The sequence below is a fragment of the Engystomops pustulosus genome, chromosome 7 (genome assembly GCF_040894005.1).
Source record: "Engystomops pustulosus chromosome 7, aEngPut4.maternal, whole genome shotgun sequence".
NCBI classification, from domain to species: domain Eukaryota; kingdom Metazoa; phylum Chordata; class Amphibia; order Anura; family Leptodactylidae; genus Engystomops; species Engystomops pustulosus.
This window is the reverse complement of record NC_092417.1, coordinates 2664261-2673500: the sequence shown is the minus strand read 5'-3', so window position 1 is coordinate 2673500 and position 9240 is coordinate 2664261.

Here is a 9240-nt window from a genome sequence, read left to right as displayed (position 1 = left end):
TGTATGTGTGACCCGTGTGTTACATGGGACTGCAGGTGTATGTGTGACCCGTGTTTCATATCTACATAGGACTGCAGGTGTATGTGTGACCCGTGTGTTACATGGGACTGCAGGTATATGTGTGACCAGTGTGTTACATGGGACTGCAGGTATATGTGTGACCCTGCATTACATGGGACTGCTGGTGTATGTGTGACCCTGCGTTACATGGGACTGCAGGTGTATGTGTGACCCGTGTGTTACATGAGACTGCAGGTGTATGTGTGACCCATGTGTTACATGGGACTGCCGGTGTACGTGTGACCCGTGTGTTACATGGGACTGCAGGTGTATGTGTGACCCGTGTGTTACATGGGACTGCAGGTATATGTGTGACCAGTGTGTTACATGGGACTGCAGGTGTATGTGTGACCTGTGTGTTACATGGGACTGCAGGTGTATGTGTGACACGTGTGTTACATGGGACTGCAGGTGTATGTGTGACCCGTGTGTTACATGAGACTGCAGGTGTATGTGTGACCCATGTGTTACATGGGACTGCCGGTGTACGTGTGACCCGTGTGTTACATGGGACTGCAGGTGTACGTGTGACCCGTGTGTTACATGGCACTGCAGGTGTATGTGTGACCTGTGTGTTACATGGGACTGCAGGTGTACGTGTGACCTGTGTGTTACATGAGACTGCAGGCGTATGTGTGACCTGTGTGTTACATGGCACTGCAGGCGTATGTGTGACCTGTGTGTTACATGGGACTGCAGGCGTATGTGTGACACGTGTGTTACATGGGACTGCAGGCGTATGTGTGACCCGTGTGTTACATGGGACTGCAGGTGTATGTGTGACCCGTGTGTTACATGGGACTGCAGGTGTATGTGTGACCCGTGTGTTACATGGGACTGCAGGTGTATGTGTGACCTGTGTGTTACATGGGACTGCAGGTGTATGTGTGACCCGTGTGTTACATGGGACTGCAGGTGTATGTGTGACCCGTGTGTTACATGGGACTGCAGGTGTATGTGTGACCTGTGTGTTACATGGGACTGCAGGTGTACGTGTGACCCTGCATTACATGGGACTGCAGGTGTATGTGTGACCCGTGTGTTACATGGCACTGCAGGTGTATGTGTGACCCGTGTGTTACATGGCACTGCAGGTGTACGTGTGACCCTGCATTACATGGGACTGCAGGTGTATGTGTGACCCGTGTGTTACATGGCACTGCAGGTGTATGTGTGACCCGTGTGTTACATGGGACTGCAGGTGTACGTGTGACCCTGCATTACATGGAACTGCAGGTGTACGTGTGACCCGTGTGTTACATGGGACTGCAGGCGTAGTATAATGACATACGATGTGCTAGGAGCATGGTTCCCTTTCTTAATTCTTGTGGGTCCCCCCGCTGTCTCCCTCTTGGTTATTGGGGATGAGGTGGGTCACACTACTTTTGGTCTCCAGAAGTTTGGTGGAAGCTCTACTTCATGCTCCAGTTATTGTGGACGAGTGTAGGGATTGTGGGTAGAGGGACCGGGACACGTGTGTGAAGCTCAGGACCAGTCTGGTGAGGGGGTCGTTGATTGGCAGGAGATGACTTTGGGAAGGACATCACTGGAAGCTCTGGATGGTGCCGAGCTCTTCTCCAGAATCCAGGGTCCAGTGTGAAATCCGATCTGCGTACTAATCGCGGTTCTGAGTTAGAGCTGGATGCATTGGGTTCAGGTCAAGAGGGGGGGGATTGTTTCTAAAATTCCACCAAATGTCACGTTGTTGTGACCTTTCTTGTAGATCTCCCGGGTCTTGATCTCATGATGTTTCGCTGTGAGCAGCTGCTCGCGAGCCTTGGAGAACTAGTGATCTTCCAGGCTCCGCTCCATACGTTCCATCACAGGTCAGAGAACTAGTTATCTTCCAGGCTCCGCTCCATACGTTCCATCACAGGTCAGAGAACTAGTTATCTTCCAGGCTCCGCTCCATACGTTCCATCACAGGTCGGAGAACTAGTTATCTTCCAGGCTCCGCTCCATACGTTCCATCACAGGTCGGAGAACTAGTTATCTTCCAGGCTCCACTCCATACGTTCCATCACAGGTCGGAGAACTAGTTATCTTCCAGGCTCCGCTCCATACGTTCCATCACAGGTCGGAGAACTAGTTGTGATCTTCCAGGCTCCGCTCCATACATTCCATCACAGTGCGGAGAACTAGTTGTGATCTTCCAGGCTCCGCTCCATACTTTCCATCACAGGTCGGAGAACTAGTTATCTTCCAGGCTCCGCTCCATACGTTCCATCACAGGTCGGAGAACTAGTTATCTTCCAGGCTCCGCTCCATACGTTCCATCACAGGTCGGAGAACTAGTTGTGATCTTCCAGGCTCCGCTCCATACATTCCATCACAGTGCGGAGAACTAGTTGTGATCTTCCAGGCTCCGCTCCATACGTTCCATCACAGGTCGGAGAACTAGTTGTGATCTTCCAGGCTCCGCTCCATACGTTCCATCACAGGTCGGAGAACTAGTTATCTTCCAGGCTCCGCTCCATACGTTCCATCACAGGTCGGAGAACTAGTTATCTTCCAGGCTCCACTCCATACGTTCCATCACAGGTCGGAGAACTAGTTATCTTCCAGGCTCCGCTCCATACGTTCCATCACAGGTCGGAGAACTAGTTGTGATCTTCCAGGCTCCGCTCCATACATTCCATCACAGTGCGGAGAACTAGTTGTGATCTTCCAGGCTCCGCTCCATACGTTCCATCACAGGTCGGAGAACTAGTTATCTTCCAGGCTCCGCTTCATACGTTCCATCACAGGTCAGAGAACTAGTTATCTTCCAGGCTCCGCTCCATACGTTCCATCACAGGTCGGAGAACTAGTTATCTTCCAGGCTCCGCTCCATACGTTCCATCACAGGTCAGAGAACTAGTTATCTTCCAGGCTCCGCTCCATACGTTCCATCACAGGTCAGAGAACTAGTTATCTTCCAGGCTCCGCTCCATACGTTCCATCACAGGTCGGAGAACTAGTTATCTTCCAGGCTCCGCTCCATACGTTCCATCACAGGTCGGAGAACTAGTTATCTTCCAGGCTCTGCTCCATACGTTCCATCACAGGTCAGAGAACTAGTTATCTTCCAGGCTCCGCTCCATACGTTCCATCACAGGTCAGAGAACTAGTTGTGATCTTCCAGGCTCCGCTCCATACGTTCCATCACAGGTCGGAGAACTAGTTATCTTCCAGGCTCCGCTCCATACGTTCCATCACAGGTCAGAGAACTAGTTATCTTCCAGGCTCCGCTCCATACGTTCCATCACAGGTCAGAGAACTAGTTATCTTCCAGGCTTCGCTCCATACGTTCCATCACAGGTCGGAGAACTAGTTGTTATCTTCCAGGCTTCGCTCCATACGTTCCATCACAGGGCGGAGCATTTGAGGCCCTTTCTCTTGTGACACGTCCCATATTCTGATGTTCTTCACTATGAGATGAGGCCACGCTCCTTCCTCGCTGGGGGGCCCTATGGTTGGGGCAGAAGCTCGGGCAGAGTCCACCGTTGTGTGGGACAGGTTTGTCGCTGCGTTACTTCTAGGGGACATTTCCTTCTGTGTTTTCTGCTTCCACTTTCCAGTTTCTGTTATAAACAGATGAATAACGGATCCGGTTTTTTCCCCACTGATTTGGATGGATCGTCTTTCCATCTTCCATTAACTTCCGGAAGGCTGATTTCTGTCGTAACCTTTTCTAGATTTATATTAGTTTATACCGTGAGGACGCGGTCACACACGGCGTTTACATTGCATTTTAAAACGCAGTGCAACAACTGAGGAGCGGAGATTTACCTAATTATCCTGCTGTTTACACTTGTGTTTACAAAACACAATGTTAACGCACGTGTTGACATCTCAATAACCTCTTCTAGCATCTTGATGTAACGCTACGTCATTGGATGCGGGTAGTTCCCTCACCTTGGAGTAGAGTTACGTCATGGTGATCGCCCAGGAGATCACAGCGAGACCCCCGTGGTACACGATAGATAGGTTCCCCCAGTAACAGCCGGGATCGCAATAGTAGCTCGTGTTTAACCCTATAGCTGCTGTGGTCATGGTGACCGCGCCTTCTATAGGGCATTACCAAGATGATCAGCACCCTCTTTGCTATGGAAGCCCCCCTGGTCCGATGAAGGACCCCAGGGCTGCCTTCAGTAAAAGCCTTCTAGATTGTGCAGAAAGGAAAGGCTGACTATGAGCCCCAGGTTTGCTGTGGTTGTGACTCCTCAGCTCTCAGCCCCCACCTTCCTGCTCCTGTACAGCTCCTCCCTCCTGCTCCTTCATTCATACAAGGACAAATGTCACAGTCTGGTGATCTGATATCAGGGGGGAGGAAGGAGCTGTACAGGAGCACAAAGGTGGGAGATGAGGAGGGGGAGGAAGGAGCTGTACAGGAGCACAAGGGGGGGGGGTGAGAGCTGAGGAGTCTGCAGCACAGATGAGTCACATGTTTCGTTTTGGTTTGGATGCATTTAAAAAAAAAACCTAGGATTCTGTCTGGAGAAAGGACCTGGTTAGTCTTTCGGCTTTTTTCTTTTAGATTTCTTCAGAGGGATAAATCTCTTCATCCAGATTGCTGCTCACGCAGCAGAGCCAACCTGGCTCCTGATTCCAGCCTTCCAACCGCTGGATCAGTGTGGAAAATCCTCGATCCTTTAGGCCGTGTATTTATGTGGTGACTTGGAGCTTGTTGTGCTCTCACCTGATAGTGCCCCCAGCTCCCCATCATAAAGCCCCCTCTTATTGTGCCCCCCAGCAGCTCCCCCTCATACTCTACCCCCCCATCAGCACTCCCTCTTATTGTTTCAGCTTTACCACATATTATACCCCCATGCTCCCCCTGATATTGTGCCCCTTCTCCTTGTTGCTGACACATAGCTGACGCGCAGGGCCGGATTAAGGTTGGTGGGGGCCCCTGGGCGCAAAATCTGGTGGAGGCCCCCACTGATTGTAGCGTGCACACACGTCCTCCTGCTCACTATCCACTATCCCCGCAGTAACACCGCTACATACAGCCGCCTCGCCTCCAGTAACACAGCTACATACAGCCGCCTCCTCCCCAGTAACACAGCTACATACAGCCGCCTCCTCCCCAGTAACACAGCTACATATAGCCGCCTCCTCCCCAGTAACACAGCTACATACAGCCGCCTCATCCCCAGTAACACAGCTACTTACAGCCGCCTCGCCCCCAGTAACACAGCTACATACAGTCATCTCGCCCCCAGTAACACAGCTACATACAGCCGCCTCGCCCCCTTTAACACAGCTACATACAGCCTTGTCATCCCCAGTAACACAGCTACATATAGCCGCCTCATCCCCAGTAACACAGCTACATACAGCCGCCTCGCCCCAGTAACACAGCTACATACAGCCGCCTCGCCCCAGTAACACAGCTACATATAGCCGCCTCATCCCCAGTAACACAGCTACATACAGCCGCCTCACCCCCAGTAACACAGCTACATACAGCCACCTCATCCCCCAGTAACACAGCTACATACAGCCACCTCATCCCCAGTAACACAGCCACATACAGCCCCCTCGCCCCCAGTAACACAGCTACATACAGCCCCCTCGCCCCCAGTAACACAGCTACATACAGCCCCCTCACCCCCAGTAACACAGCTACATACAGCTGCCTCGCCCCCAGTAACACAGCTACATACAGTCATCTCGCCCCCAGTAACACAGCTACATACAGCCGCCTCGCCCCAGTAACACAGCTACATGCAGCCGCCTCGCCCCAGTAACACAGCTACATATAGCCGCCTCATCCCCAGTAACACAGCTACATACAGCCGCCTCACCCCCAGTAACACAGCTACATACAGCCACCTCATCCCCCAGTAACACAGCTACATACAGCCACCTCATCCCCAGTAACACAGCCACATACAGCCCCCTCGCCCCCAGTAACACAGCTACATACAGCCCCCTCGCCCCCAGTAACACAGCTACATATAGCCCCCTCACCCCCAGTAACACAGCTACATACAGCTGCCTCGCCCCCAGTAACACAGCTACATACAGCCGCCTCGCCCCCAGTAACACAGCTACTTACAGCCGCCTCGCCCCCCTGTAACACATCTTTATATCTACCTTCACCGCTACCAGATATGCAGTCCCATGTAACATACACCTCAGCCCGCACAGCAACACACACACACATTCACTATATAGAGCATATACATAGCATATATAAAAACACACATCATATATACATATATTTAAAGGTGCACCTATATATGTGCATATAAATTTATGCGTGTATAAATACAGTACAGACGGTCCCCTACTTAAGAACACTCGACTTACATACGACTCCTAGTTACAAACGGACCTCTGGATATTGGTAATTTATTGTACTTTAGTCCTAGGCTACAATGATCAGCTGTAACAGTTATCACAGGTGTCTGTAATGAAGCTTTAGTATTACTCCTGGTTCTTATGACAACCCAACATTTTTAAAATACTATTGTCACAGATTCCAAAAAAGTTCTGGCTGGGATTACAATGATAAAGTATACAGTTCCGACTTACATACAAACTAAACTTAAGAACAAACCTACAGACCCTATCTTGTATGTAACCCGGGGACTGCCTGTATATGCATCTATGCATATATCCACAGCATATACATATATACACAGTATAAACATATATGCACAGTATATACATATATACACAGTAGATGCATATATACACATATATACACAGTATATACATATTTAGGGCTCATTCACACGGCCGTCTGGGGGGACGTACATGCGGCCGCAAATTTGCGGCCTCATATACGTCCCCATAGAGGGCAATGGCGGCCCGGCAGCGGTACAGTGCCACACATGTGTGGCACCAATCCGTGCCATACATTGCAGAAAGATAGAGCATGCTCTATCTTTTTGCGTGTGTGTGGCCGCTCAACGCTTTTTTCTATGAAGAGAGGAGGGATCACCTCCTCCTCCTCTCCAGCACATGGCGGTGCCCGCATGTTGGGCATACCTCGTGTGAATGTACCCATACACAGTAGATACACAGTATATACACATTTACACAGTATATACACTTATATACAGTAGATTCATACATACACATATACACACATTTACGCAGTATATACACATATATACACGTATATAGTCGATGCATACATACACATATACACACATTTACACAGTATATACACATATATACACGTATATACAGTCGATGCATGCATACACATATACACACATTTACACAGTATATACATGTATATACAGTCGATGCATACATACACATATACACACATTTACACAGTATATACACGTATATACAGTCGATGCATACATACACATATACACACATTTACACAGTATATACACGTATATACAGTCGATGCATACATACACACATACACACATTTACACATTATACACGTATATACAGCCGATGCATACATACACATATACACACATTTACACAGTATATACACGTATATAAAGTCGATGCATACATACACATATACACACATTTACACAGTATATACACGTATATACAGTCGATGCATACATACACATATACACACATTTACACAGTATATACACTTATATACAGTCGATGCATACATACACATATACACACATTTACACAGTATATACACTTATATACAGTCGATGCATACATACACATATACACACATTTACACAGTATATACACGTATATACAGTAGATGCATATGTACCCAGTATATACACATATATATAGTAGATGCATATATACACAGTATATACACATATATTCAGTAGATGCATATATACACATAATATACATATATACAGTAAATGCATATATACACATAATATACATTATATATACACACAAATACATATTTATATACTTACCTTTAAGGGTTACTGGCCACAGCGTCAGGCGGGTGTTCGAGCCGGTGGGGGGTCTTGCGGGTGCTTGTTCGGCCGGGGGGGGCGCGGGTGCATTTTTCAGACGGGGGAAGCTGGGGAGGGCGGGTGCTCTTTCGGGCGAGGGGCGGCAGGGTTGCTTGTTCGGCGGAGGTGGGGCGGCGCAGGTGCTTTTTCCAGCCGGGGGGGGAATGGGCGGACGGAGAGAATTGCGGAGGGCAGGTGCTTTTTCCAGCGGGGGGGGGGGGGTTGGTGTTGTGACGGAGGGAGTTGCGGAGGGCGGGCGTTTTTTCCAGCGGGGGGGGAAGGGGGTTGTGACGGAGGGAGTTGCGGAGGGCGTTTTTTGGGCGGGGGGCGGCGGGAGTACTAACATTGTAGCGCAGGTGGATGGGCAGGCGTGTTGGCGGTCGACTGTGCAGTGGGCGTGCAGCTCGGCCTTGCAGGGGGATGGACGGGGGGCGGTAGGCTCGGACATGGAGGCGGGTGGGGAGGAGGTGACCTATGCCGTGGAGGCGGGCAGTTGGAAGTCACCTGTGGCGGGGGGCAGCCGGGCTTCAGGGAGGTGGCGGCACAGGAGTTGAGCCGCGGGGGTGCAAACTGGTGGAGGCCCCCTGGGGGGGCAAGATGGTGGGGGCCCCGGGGCTAGAGCCCCGTGAGCCCCGCCTATAATCCGGCCCTGCTGACGCGTTTCGAGCCCTCGCATGGCTCTTAGTTGCAGCTTAGTCGGGCCATGTGACACGTGCAGCTACAATGCGCATTTTTGTAGTGGAATGAATTTTAACATTTGAAGAATAAAGTTTAAAAATGTATAAACCAGAGCTGGATGACCTTCATTTTCCGAAAACCCTTATGGATACTCTGGAGTCCAGCCAGTCCATCCGTGCACGGTGTCCGCGTTTAACCTCCTAGTTGCAGGATTTGTAAGGGGGGGGTAAACTTATTTCTTTTGAACTAATAAACACGGATACTCTTCTTTCCCTGATCCCCTGCAGCAGCTCCTCCTCCTGCTGTATGAAGCAGTGACGCTGGAAGACAGGGTGACATCATCACAAGGCGTCTGCTGGCCTCCTGTTCAAAGTCCTGGGACGTCTACACACGGGTTCAAATTGAATAAAAATTGAGCGTATAAGCTGAGTAACCCTTTCACAACTGCCCGACGTGATCGTGAAGAGGAGTATGAGGAGGACTGCGAGCCCTCGGCACGCGATCAGTGGGTGTCAGATGTATTACACAGCTGACACCGGGCAGGAACTGCATTTGGTGCTGGCATCGATTTCAGCAGTTAACTTGTTAGATGACA